Source organism: Lipotes vexillifer, unplaced genomic scaffold (genome assembly GCF_000442215.2).
Source record: "Lipotes vexillifer unplaced genomic scaffold, Lipotes_vexillifer_v1.1 scaffold98, whole genome shotgun sequence".
In the NCBI taxonomy this organism is placed as follows: domain Eukaryota; kingdom Metazoa; phylum Chordata; class Mammalia; order Artiodactyla; family Lipotidae; genus Lipotes; species Lipotes vexillifer.
This window is the reverse complement of record NW_006799611.1, coordinates 1,216,180-1,229,822: the sequence shown is the minus strand read 5'-3', so window position 1 is coordinate 1,229,822 and position 13,643 is coordinate 1,216,180. Positions and strand designations below refer to the sequence as shown.

Below are 13,643 nucleotides of genomic sequence, written 5' to 3'. Positions count from 1 at the left end.
GGTACGCGGGCCTCTCACTGTTGTGGCCTCTCCCGTTGCGGAGCACAGGCTCCGGACACGCAGGCTCAGAAGCCATGGCTCAGCCGCTCTGTGGCATGTGGCATCTTCCCGGACCAGGGCACGAACCCGTGTCCCCTGCATCGGCAGGCAGACTCTCAACCACTGCGCCACCAGGGAAGCCCTAGCAGGTTCTTATTAGTCATCAATTTTATACACATCAGTGTATACATGTCAATCCCAATCTCCCAATTCATCACACCCCCATCCCCACCCCCCCACTGCTTTCCCCGCTTGGTGTCCATACGTTTGTTCTCTACATCTGTGTCTCAGTTTCTGCTCTGCAAACTGGTTCATCTGTACCATTTTTCTAGGTTCCACCTATAAGTGTTAATATATGATATTTGTTTTTCCGTTTCTGACTTACTTCACTCTGTTTGACAGTCTCTAGGTCCAACATGATGTGTTTTTAAGTGAACAAATCTGGTATGACTATACACACATATACACACACACCCTTACATTGATACACACATACACACACCCTATATTGAAATACACACACAGAAACACCTATATTGAGATACACACACACATGCACCCCTATATTGATACACACACACACACACACCCTATACTGAGATACATACACACCCTATATTGAGATACACACACACACCCCTGTGCTGAGATATATACACACACACAACCCTATATTGAGATACACACACACACCCCTATATTGACATGCACACACACCCTATATTGAGATACACACAAACACACACCCCTATATTGAGATACACACACACACCACTATGTTGAGATATACACACACACCTCTGTACTGAGATACACACACACCCCCCTATATTGAGATACACACACAACCCCCATATTGAGATACACACACACCCCTATATTGAGCTACACACACACACACACACACACACACACGAAAGAGAGAGAGAGAGAATATATTGCCCAATCTGTTAACAGCAACCATCTTCAGGGATAGTTTAGGGTTATTTTTTGTTTTATACAATTTTATATTTTTTCAGCCTTTAGCTATGAATATGTACTACTTTTAGAAATAGAAAAGAGCAAGATCTCTATCTCTCCTTCTTTCTTCAAAGAAGCAAACACTTTTTTGGCAGGGAGAAGGGACGTAATAGTTGACGCAAATGATTTTCCGAGCATTCTCAGCTCCTGTTGAAAACCCGGTCTTTAGTTTACGATGTAAAGGCCACAAACCTCTACCAACTACCTGTGATCTGTCTCCAGGCCACTGTTCACACTTCATTATCACCTTTGGTCTCTACCTCCAACCCATTCCGCCCTGTGATTTCCCAAATCCAATCAGATCGTACCCTTCCTCAATTTAAAATTACCCAACAACTCTCCCTCTGCAGGCGTTCATGGCTCCTGGGTTCCATCCCTCTGCCGCCTTCGTCTCTGGGCTTTCCTCCCACCCTCCTCTCATGTGACGCTCCAGCTGGGTGTGGGCCCCGTGTGGCTGGCTCCCTGGACCGGCCCTCTGCTTCGTGCCTCTGAGCCTGGCAGAGCTGTGTCCACCCCATGCCCACTCGGCCTCCTTTTCTGGCTGTTAGCGGGCTCCTCCTGGGCTCTCAGAGCACGCGCCCTCCCCTCGATTACAGTATTTATCACACACCCTTTGAGGGCCAGGGCTGCGTCTTTTCCGCCTCTGCATTCTCAAGGGCCCAGCACAGGGTAGGGGACGACCAAACGGGACGCTGAGCCTTTATCTGCACATACATGACTCTTTATTCTGGCCACCGACATCCCACTGCTCAGTGGATAAGAGTGGCCATGGCTGCCAAGCACCCCGCTCCACAGCCACCCTAACAGGGTCAGCCCTGTGTTCTGGTGTCTCCAAGCTAAATACCCATATTTCTCAGTGCTATGAAGGGCTTCCAGAGGAGCTAACGTCACCAAAAGGAAACGCAAGATGATTCCCCCAGTGAAAGCCTCGGAAACCTGCCTCATGTTGGGTAGAACCGAGGCTGCCCATGTGCCAAGGAAAACACTCTCCAGCTTGTCTTTCCAACCCTGGCTCAAGGATTCGCTACTGTGCACAGAAAGGCTCCCTGGACGTCCGAGGCCACCAGGATTCCAGCCAGAGAATGAGCTCACAGACGGCTGCTTCAATCACCAAAGTATTTTCCACTTCCCCAAATGCGCTCACGTATCTGTGACCACACTTCACCTAGTCTTTAAGTATAGCAAAAAAATAATGGAGGCAAAGGCAAAACTGTCAGATTTATTCATTGCTCAATGGAAACCGTGTAACAAAACACGACATTCTAAACCTCAATCACCAATCCCTGCATTCTCTGGGAAACAAGCAACAGATTTGTGGAGGGTTAGCTAGATCCAAACTGATTTTCACCATCTGAAAGCAAATTCTTTTCTGATTTTGCTGAAATGAAATACTGAAAGACTCTCCCTGGGCCCCTTGGGAAGAAAGAAGGCATCCGACTACTAATTTATTTGTGGTTTTCAGGCTCAGGTGTTTTGATCTCTCCCTGCCTTTCTTGATGTAGATGAGAGGATGGGAGTCCCACAGGACTGTCCCAGGAAACCGCTTTCGGAGAACAGGGGCTCCTGTGGCCCTACCGTGGGGGCCATCTCTGTGGACTCTGCCCGGCTCCAGGTCACACTGGAGACCCTCCCTGACCCAGCCAGATCCAGCTGGCCCAGGGCCAGCCCAGCCTTTTCCAGCCCTAGGCCATAGTCTCGGTCTGTAGGGGGTGCTACTCCCACGGAGCCTGTGGGCCGATCTCACCAGGGCAGGAGAAGCACACGCCCCCACCAGCAGGGTGCGCTGGAAGTAGGCATGCTGTTGCTACTCTGGGATTGTCTGTTGGGTGGGATGGGAGGGTGGAGGGGAGCCAGGCTATCACTGGCTGGAATCATGCGTCAGACTGGAAGGCCCACCCACACCTACTCTCTTTGTGCTACCTGCCCCTGCCCCCGCCCCAGCCCACTAGACTCAAAGCCCTTGGGAAATGATTCAAAACACCTGACCCCCATGACTCTGGGCTCCTGGTCACCTCCTTGAGACCTAGACCTCTACTCTGGTTGGTTCTCCAGCACCAACTTTCCTCAGTCCTGGCTCCTCCCCTTCTTCATAGCACACTGCCGTTCCAGCAGGCTTTGGGGCCAACACTACCCTTACTAGGACATTCATTCCTGGCTATACCATCGGAGGGTGATGTGCAATGAAGAGAGAGGCCGAAGTGGCAGGAAAGCATGTCCGCTGACCAATCAGAAGTGGTGGGGAGCTAGATGGAAGGCGGTGGGTCGCTGTGGGGAGAGGAAGCTGCAAGGGCACAGGGTGATGTGCTCAGGGACCAGCCCACTAGGTGATGTGAAAGGGCATTAGTGCTACAAATATTTACTGAGTGCTTCCCACATTCTGGACACAGGGGTATAGACAGGCACGGTCCCTGACCTCATGAGGTGTACTAGCCGGCAGATGCATTCAACAGAGGCATTAGTTACACAAATAATTAAGGGCACAGAACTGCCAAAAAATAAAACTCTAGTGCATACTTACTTTGGGGAATTATCCTCCGGTGCCCATGAGCGACCCCAGAGGAACCAGTGGTGTATGATACAGAGATGGGCAGGTCCCTGCCTCAGCCCCTCTCCTCAATTCCGGAGATGCTAAGTAACCTGCCCAAGGTCACTCAGCACAGACATGGCAGAGGTAGGATTTGAGCCCAGGTCTTTGGCCTAGGGCCAACACTCTTATGGACTGTGTTATGTGTGTTACTTATAGCTCAATACATGGAGGAGTGATACTGAAACTCGAGGCATCTGTGTTCAAATCCTGGCATTGTCACTTATTTGTTCAGTGTGATCCCGGGGAGTTCTTCAACTGCTTTCTTCCTCTGGGAAATGGAGACAGTAGCTTCTCACAGGGCCGAGGTGAAGACACAGGACCTAACGCACAGGAGAGGGGCTGGCGTGGGATCGAGATAAAGCAGGCACTCAATGAAGTGACTCGCAACAAAAAAAAAAAAAAAAAAAAAAAACAACCAACAACTTTAAGAGGTGATGGGGGTACATACCTGTTTCTGAAAACCTTCCAGAAGAGACCAGACAGCCCCTCATAGAGCCTCCCCTGACTTATCACTGAAACTTTTGTGAATAGAAAAAAAGAAGAAAACCACCCCATTAGCTAAGACTGATGGACGCCTTTATTGCTGGAACCTAGGAAGAAACTGAATAGACTAGAGGCAGATGTAGAGGACAGAAGTTGAGCGAATGTAGACCTTGTCAATGTGTGCCTCCCAGGGCCTGTCCCCAGACTCAGAGAACCAGCGATATAAAAACATGAAAACTTGGGTCAATGACCAGTACACTGCCCAGCAGGGGCGGATCTGAGGGGCTCTGGGACTTTCCCCTTCACCTTCTCACATCCATTTGCAGATGGCTGCCCCCAGAAGAGAACTAAAGTATGTCCAGAGGGAAAACCAAATGCCTATTGATAAGCCCCAAAGGTGAATAGATTTCACCTTGGTCAAGGATGCATTCAGAAGAAAGAAAATCCAGTAAGGGGCACATGGAAAAATACTGCCAAATAACAGGGCCTGAACTGCATGCAGAAGGGGCTGAGAATGAGAGCATATGTCCTCGGTCTATTCCAGCATCCGGAAGAAGGTTTCAGGACACCTTTTCTCTTCAACACAGCACAAGAAGACAAGGCTTCTGGGATGGGAGAGAACTGTCAGGGGTGAAACGGCAAGAGGCTAAGCTAGAAAGAGAGATGCATGACATAAGAAAAGAAGAAAAAGAAACTAAAAATATGACAGAAGAATTTTAAAAACTAACATCGGAGGCAGCAAGGAGCAAAATGGGTATTTTGGATACTCACTTCAATGATATGGGGGAGCAATTTGGCGAGGTCAAATGCCAAGGAAAAGGGCAAGGGAAGAAAGAATATATGGGATGTGGGGGCCTGAGAACAGAGAGCTGACCCAGGGAAGGGCATCTACCCAAGGAGCATGTCCCAGGTCCCGGGAAAGAGATCCATCCCTAGACACACCCTGGATAAATGTTTGAATAAAAAAAAAAAAATCTTTCAAAAAAGCAAAAGCAAAAAAACCCAAACCCCAAAACCCCCAAAAAACCCACCCCAAAACAAAAATAAAACCCCCCCAAACAACAACAACAAAAAAACCCATGGAAGTGACCTTGACCCTCCAAGTGAGTTGTAGGGGCCCCTTCTGCTTGGGTCTAATTGAACCTGACCTTCCACCAGAATGACTGTGATGACATACGGTAACTGCCTGTGCAAGTGTTTCCCCGTGGGAGGAGGAGTTTCTCAAAGCAGGAGGTACTGATTATTCATGAAATGTTAGGACATCTGGTGATTTGTCAATTGCTTTCATTTTTTAAGAAGAAAAATATTTTCCCCTAGTGATTATGGTACTTAAGTATAAAGACCCAAAGAGAGGACATATGATTTTGGATGCCATAAAATCTGGTCAATGCACATTTTTTCCATAAGTTTATGGGAATGTTTCACCATCGCAGCCTAAGGGCAGCAGAAGACGTCGACTTCTGGATGCAGTATTAACAGATCACATGTGCTCTAAACCACACTCCCTCGTCAGCAGTCTGTGAAGCCCAGAAACCCCTCCTGCACATGCCGCAGGAGAAAGCAAGCGCTCAGTGGCTTGTGTCACTGTGTCAGATGTGGAGGGTGCAGGCGAACTCTGAGAATGATGGCTTTTCTGCGTGGCCCAGGGGAGAGGCCACTCGGTCACGGCTGCAACAGCATAGGGAGAGGCAAGTCTGTCAAGTCCAGAGTAGGTGTGAGTAGAGTGCTTCCTGCCGAATCCAGGAGCACCCAGCACCCAGAAAGCAGGAGCCTGCGCTTGCCTGGAGATGGGCTGGGGGGCGCTGAGACGGGGCTGGGGGTGGGGGGATGAGGTAGCCTGGGGACACCAGTAAGAAGGTCTATTTGGAGGCTGAAAAAGCTCATCTCAGCTAAAGTAAAAAGTCTGCCTCAGGGCAATGGTGAAGGAAGAATATTTTGCAAATGTCCTGTTTCCTGGGTGGCAGTGGCCCCGGCTCTGGACAAAGGTCTGCTCCTCTCCTTCCATCAGGGTTTCCTGACAGCAATCTGGCCTGGATCTTACTCTCAGCAAGACCCTCTGGTGCACAGGGACCCGGGGGTCGGGGAGCTCAAATAGGCTCCTGGGACAAGACAGATGACTCAGAGCGTGGGGTGGGAGACATGAGCCTCAGGCAAGCGAATGCTGGGAGCGACCAGAGCGTGGTCACCAAGCGTGGCCCTGGGCTAAGAGCTGCACCTGCGTAATCTCATGGAGTCCTCATTTTACAGAAGAGGAAGTAAGCCTCTGAGAGGCTAAACTGTTTGTCCCAGATCACACAGCGAGTGCATGGCAGAGCCAAGAATGCCCCCCAGGCCTCACTTTGGAGTCTGGCTCTGATACGCGCCCTTCCTCGTCCTGGCCCTGCAGGACAGCACATGAATGCATGAAGCCTGCCAAGGTGGGGTGGGGACACTAGCATTTGTGGGGTGACCCTGAACCAGACTGTGCTCTGGGCCTTAGACCATCTCCTCAGTTCATCTACCAACTGGGCTCCCAGGAAAGCATCATTACCCCCTTCACCCAGGTGGGGAAACTGAGACTCAGAAAGGTAGGGTGACTTTCCAAAGGTCTCCTGGCCAGTAGTTGGAGAAGCCATGATTGGAATCTAGGTTTGGCTGGTCCCAACTTGTGCTCTGTTCAACAGGAGGACTGTAGGGACCCCCCGTTTTGTTTCATGCCACGAGCTGAGTCCTGTGGTCCCTACCCTCCGAGATCCTCACCCCAGGCCTGGAGGGCTGAGTCATAGGCCCTGTCCTCAGAGGGGGAGATGTCCTTCTGGGGAATGGAAACATCTCCAGGCCAGAACAGGACTTAGTTCCAAGTGGATTACCCAGAGCTCAGGCAGGGTGATTTGTAGCCCACCAACACACTCCAAATGGTGCCTGGGCCCAGGCTCCAGGGATTAAGCGGTCCTCTGGAGGCCAGCCTGGGAAGGCAGTCCCGGGGTGCCATGTAGGGTGTGGGCTCTGGAGCCAGGCAGCCTGGGGGGAGGGCCAACTCTGCTACTGACGCTCTCAGTGGCCTTAGAAAAGTTCCTCAGCTCCTCTGACCCCAAGTCCTGGCCTCTGTAGCAGGGGACAGGCGTTAGCGGTACCTCCCTCAGGCGGAGGTGGGATGAGTCAGGTGAGGTATGTACATCCCCCTGAAGAACGCCACTGCCCAGTAAAGGCTGAGGTGATGTGATGACATCACTAGAAGTAACTGTCTGTGGCAGGCCCAGTCTACCGAGAAAGGAGGACCCAGTTTGCATCTTCCAAGCCCCACACTGCCTTCTCCCTCTTCCAGCCCCCCACGTCCTGTTACATCCACAGCAAGGGCTGAACAAGGCTGGGACCACCTTGAGAACATCTTGTCCCTTGCTCCTGCCTCTCCTCTGGCTTCCATCACAGAGCTGTGAGGGGCACTCTTGTCTGGGGAAAGGGAACCCTCTCTAGTCTTCAGGGCGGCACACGGAGCAGGGAGACCCAGGTCTCCCTGGGTCTGAACACCTATTCCACTGGGTGACCCTGGGTAAGCAGCCTGGACCTGGTCACCTGGACTTGATCTCATTCGTTCCCACCTTATACATCCATCCACCCTGAGCATGACATGAGAAAATGTAACCACAGCAGGGTGGTTCATTCTTCTGTTCATTTGTTCCATCATTCATTCAATCAGGCATGCATTCATTTTTCATTCACAAAACAGTTGCTGAGCACTGTTTCCACCAACTCTGCACTGGGCTCTGGGGGAACCATAGTGAGAAAAACCAGACGTGCTCCCTGCCTGCCCTCCTGGGCCTGACGACCAAGCACTGAACAGATGCTTCTCTTCCACAGAGACCTCGGGTCCAGTGGGGAGCTGGCCACTACTTGGGTGGCAGAGAGAGCCCCAGGTTGGTGGCCCACGGTTGGGGAGCTCTTCTGCACTTGGCGGGTAGCGCCCTGGGAAGGCTGCTCACCTTCTGAGTAGCCGTAACTTCTGAGTACTGTACTGCCTCCCACAAAATGTGCTTTGTTTCTGACATGTGTGCTCAAACAGGTATAATTTTACATCACATACACTGTTCCCAGTTTGTACAAAACGACTCAGGGTTTTGCAGCTACTGATGAGGAATTTAGGGCAGCGGCAGGTTATGGGCTTCATGGGCAGCAGTTCTATGGGACTTGGGCAAGTTACTTAGTTTATCTGAGTCTCAATTTCCATTTTTGCAAGAGGAGCATACTCCAACCTTGTTTCAAGAATCAGAGCTACTGTATGAAAGCATTTACTACTGTATCACCTGGAATAATAATAATGATAATTACAACACTAATGACCGCTAACGTCTATTAGCATTTACTATGTGCCAAGCATTGTGTTGAGCGCTTTCAGGCATTCATTTATTCTTTAATTCAACAAATTGTTATCGAGATGCTAGATTAGATGCTAGGGATACTGCAAGGAACACAACCAATAGCACCTCCTCTGCTTCTGTGGAGTTGGCCACCTAGAGGAGGATCAGACAGTAAACAAGTAACTGCACAAAATAAACTATTTAACTGAAACTGTAATGGTAATAAGAACAACAAAGGAGAAGTACCGTCCTCAGAGTAAATGCCATCACACACACTTTCCAGGTGAGGAAATTAGGGATCAGAGAGGTTAGGCAACCGGTCTGGGGTCGCACGCCTGGTGAGAGGCAGAGCCGGGCCCCAAATCTCATTAAGCGGATTATGCCGACAATAGCATCAGCAGTTCCAGATCATCTACAGAGAGCCCACCACCTCCCAGGGTTCCTCCTCTAGTCTAAGAGCCGCTGCTCAGAGCAAAGGTGGAACCAGAAGGCTGCCTGAGAGCAAAACGACTTAGCTGATCCTCCGTGCACCGCTGTGACCTGCAGCCCTTCCTAACCTGAAGCAGGAAGCTGGAGGGCTTGTCCCAGGGGTCACTCACCCCTGGGAAGGCATCAGGGGGAGGAACTCTATAGTTGATAAATGAGTTTAGGAAAATAACTGCCCCGTTGTTGAAAACTAAGGGTAGTGGGTGTCACCAGTAGGCTGCTTCCAAGGAGCCCCAGGTGAGAAGATGCAGGTCGCCACAGGGCCTGGTGGGTCGGCGTGCCTGCCTGGCTCGGCCGTTGGCCAGCTCTGTACAATGGGGAGAATAAGTGTACCTCCTTGGAAGGCCACTGTGAGGCTGCAGTGAGATCAGACAAAGCGCTTTACTTGGCACCAGGCAGAGCGGCTGTCCTTGCGCAGACACTGAGGGTAAAGCTGGTCTTCCCCACCGCAAGCACATCTCAGTGATAAAACAGACCTCCCTGGAGGGTGAGGACCTGTATACAGCTCTTGGCTCTTGGTTTGCTTTATTTACTGTAACATTCTTTTAACTTCACTTATTTACATGTCACCTTCATGATTTTTACCAACGTAGCATCTACAGTATAAATTTTTTATTGTGGTAAATAAACATAACACAAAGTTTATCATTAGTGACATTTAGTACTGTCACGATGCTGTGCAACCACCACCGTTATCTTGCTCCGGAACATTTTCATCAATCACTCCAAAAGGAAATCCTGTACTGACTTACACTCCCCCCTCTTTTCAATCTAAGCAACCGCTCATCTACTTTCGGTCTCTATGGATTTGCCACTCTGGACATTTCATACACATGGAATCATACAAGAGGGGGTCTTTTGTGCCTGGTTCTTTCCCTTAGCATAGCATTCTCAAGGGTCACCGTGTTGGAGCATGTATCAGTATTTCATTCCTTTTTAGGGCTGAATAATATTCCATTGTATGCATATGCCATATTTTGCTCATCTGTTCATCTGTTGGTGGGCATCTGGGTTGTTTCCACCCTCTGGCTACTGTGATAGTGCTGCTACGAACGTTCACATTTACGTTTTTGTGTGAATACCTCTCTTCAATTCTTTTGGGTATATACCCAGGAGTGGAATTGCTGGGTTACAATATATTTTTTAACCTAACAGTTTTTGAGTGAAATCACGAATTTATTGTGCTAATCGCATTAAGAGAGATACTTAGCTAGCAAAGAAAGAGAGGTAATCTACATGCCATCTAAAATCAGGAGGCCCAAAAGTAGTGCACGTCCACACTCTGGGGAGCTCAGAGCTCACGTATCCCCTCACTTACCGTGCATGAGGCTGCCAGCAGTGGGTGCTCTGGGGTGGGGTTCCGGGACCTGAGGCTAGGTTAGGTGCAGTGGCTACTGGATGGGTCAAAAGCACTGTTAGATGGGGCTGGCCAGGGGTCAGAGCCAGAGAGGCAGCATTGGTCATCGGGCCTGAGGGGTAAGCCTCCAGCCCACGTAGTTGTGGGAACACGGGGCACCGAGGAGACAAGGAGGTGGCCTGCAGGGATGGAGTGGAGGGCCCAGGGCTTCGGCCTGCAACAAAGATGACTGCAGAGCCGAGGCCCCAGGAGGGGTCTGGGGCTAGTTGCAGGCTGTCCTGTCCTTCATTGCTCTTGAGGCCGACTCTCCAGGGGCCAGGAGGAGAGGGTGAGGCCACAGCACAGGGGCTGGCCTTCGAGCTTCCTTCAGACAGGCTCCATCCGGGAGTCCAGCCCCTACTTGGAGACCTCTGCTTTGCTAATTACGGGACGCCTAGAAAGAAGGGGTTGTTTATGATGGGGACTCTTTCATCTCTGACTTAAATTACACATCACGCGCTGACGTTTTAACTCTGATGTCTTCTGGAATTCAAATGAGACATAAACATACTCCCAGAAGCACAGACTCTACATTCATTACTGGGACCACCTTGACCAAATAAGAGGTGTCACCAAGTCTATTTATAGCTTAAACATCTTTCCACTGTCCTTCCCTTAAAATCTATTGAGGTAGTTCCCATAGAAACAAGGAAGAGTGTCCAGCCCCAAACGGTCATTCATTCATTCATTCATTCATTCGGGCTTCATGTCTAGGGGTCGACAGCAATCAAGTCGTGGCAGGAGAACGTGGAGAAAAAGTATAGGGGCTCTGAGCAGAGAAACGGAGTGGACAGAGAAATTTTAATTAATAAATAAAAGCGGCCATTTAAAATCCATTACATCATTAAATTTAAAATAAGACCAATGCCGAAAGCTAGCAAGGCTGTGGTGAAACGGGAAAACCCATACATTGCTGGCAGCAGGGTAAGTTGGTACCACCTTTTTGGAAAGCATTAGGGATTCCAAAGCCAGAAAAATATTGATATCCTTTGACTAAGAAATCCCACTCTTAGGAAGTTATTCTGAGGAAATAATTTTAAAAGGGAAAACATTGTACACACAAAGGTATTCACTGCAGGGACATCTACGGTGGTTAAAAGCAAAGCAAAACAACAAAAATTGGAAACATTCTAATGTCAAACAATAGGGAAATAGCTAAGAAAATTAAAATGAACTACATGACAAAAACATGGAAACCTAAGTGCTAGAACTGGTGGGGTTTGAGGTACTTAAGAAAATTGACAGCAGTCTTGCAAGGTTGTCAGTGCATTTTTTAAAAGAATGTATAGGGTTTTGCGCTAGGAACTCTGGTTTGAGGGGTCGGGGCAAGGTCTCTGCCCACAGCCCCCTACGAGCAAGTGAAACTAGACGAAATACAAAGGAAAAGGAAAAAAAAAGGATTATACACGGATTGTGAGCAGCCAGACCAAAACCTCTGTGGCCAAGAACAAGGACTGGCCGAGTGGATGAAAGGCTCCTGCTGCTCCAGCCAGGAGTCAGGACTCTGCCTCTGAGGTGGGAGAGCCAACTTCAGAACACTCGTCAAGAAGAGACCTCCCAGCCCCACATAATATCAAATGGCGAAAATCTCCCAGAGATCTCCATCTCAACACCAGCACCCAGCTTCACTCAACGACCAGCAAGCTACAGTGCTGGACAACCTATGCCAACCATATAGCAAAACAGGAACACAACCCCACCCACTAGCAGAGAGGCTGCCTAAAATCATAATAAGTCCACAGACACCCCAAAACACACCACCAGACGTGGACCTCCCACTAGAGAGACAAGATCTAGCCTCATACACCACAACACAGGCACTAGTCCCCTCCACCAGGAAGCCTACACAACCCACTGAACCAACCTTAGCCACTGGAGACAGACATCAAAAACAACGGGAGCTACGAACTTGCAGCCTGCAAAAAGGTGAACCCAATCACAGTAAGATAAGCAAAATGAGAAGACAGAAAAACACACAGCAGATGAAGGAGCAAGATAAAAACCCACCAGACCTAACAAATGAAGAGGAAATAGGCAGTCTACCTGAAAAAGAGTTCAGAATAATGATAGTAAAGATGATCCAAAATCTTGGAAATAGAATGGACAAAATGCAAGAAGCAGTTAACAAGGACCTAGAAGAAATAAAGATGAAACAGACAATGATGAACAACACAATAAATGAAATGAAAAATACTCTAGATGGGATCAATAGCAGAATAAATGAGGCAGAAGAACGGATAAGTGACCTGGAAGATAAAATAGTGGAAATAACTACTGCAGAGCAGAATAAAGAAAAAAGAATGAAAAGAACTGAGGACAGTCTCAGAGACCTCTGGGACAACATTAAACGCACCAACATTCGAATTATAGGGGTTCCAGAAGAAGAAGAGAAAAAGAAAGGGACTGAGAAAATATTTGAAGAGATTATAGTTGAAAACTTCCCTAATATGGGAAAGGAAATCGTTAATCAAGTCCAGGAAGCACAGAGAGTCCCATACAGGATAAATTCAAGGAGAAATACGCCAAGACACATATTAATCAAACTGTCAAAAACTAAATACAAAGAAAGCATATTAAAAGCAGCAAGGGAAAAACAACAAATAACACACAAGGGAATCCCCATAAGGTTAACAGCTGATCTCTCAGCAGAAACTCTACAAGCCAGAAGGGAGTGGCAGGACATACTGAAAGTGATGAAGGAGAAAAACCTGCAACCAAGATTACTCTACCCAGCAAGGATCTCATTCAGATTTGATGGAGAAATTAAAACCTTTACAGACAAGCAAAAGCTGAGAGAGTTCAGCACCACCAAACCAGCTTTACAACAAATGCTAAAGGAACTGCTCTAGACAAAAACACAAGAGAAGGAAAAGTCCTATAATAACGAACCCAAAACAATTTAGAAAATGGGAATAGGAACATACATATCGATAATTACCTTAAATGTAAATGGACTAAATGCTCCCACCAAAAGACACAGATTGGCTGAATGGATACAAAAACAAGACCCATATATATGCTGTCTACAAGAGACCCACTTCAGACCTAGAGACACATACAGACTGAAAGTAAGGGGATGGAAAAAGATATTCCATGCAAATGGAAACCAAAAGAAAGCTGGAGTAGCAATTCTCATATCAGACAAAATAGACTTTAAAATAAGGACTATCAGAAGAGACAAAGAAGGACACTACATAATGATTAAGGGATCGATCCAAGAAGAAGATATAACAATTGTAAATACTTATGCCCCCAACATAGGAGCACCTCAATACATAAGGCAAATACTAACAACCAT

General features: G+C 48.3%; 1 protein-coding gene across 6 annotated transcripts in view; it reads right to left on the bottom strand.

Annotated features, from left to right (window-relative positions):
- The window catches only part of RALGPS1 (Ral GEF with PH domain and SH3 binding motif 1), a 301,912-nt gene that overhangs the window by 58,538 nt on the left and 229,731 nt on the right, over positions 1 to 13,643 (bottom strand). The gene's annotated exons all lie outside the window — the stretch shown is intronic.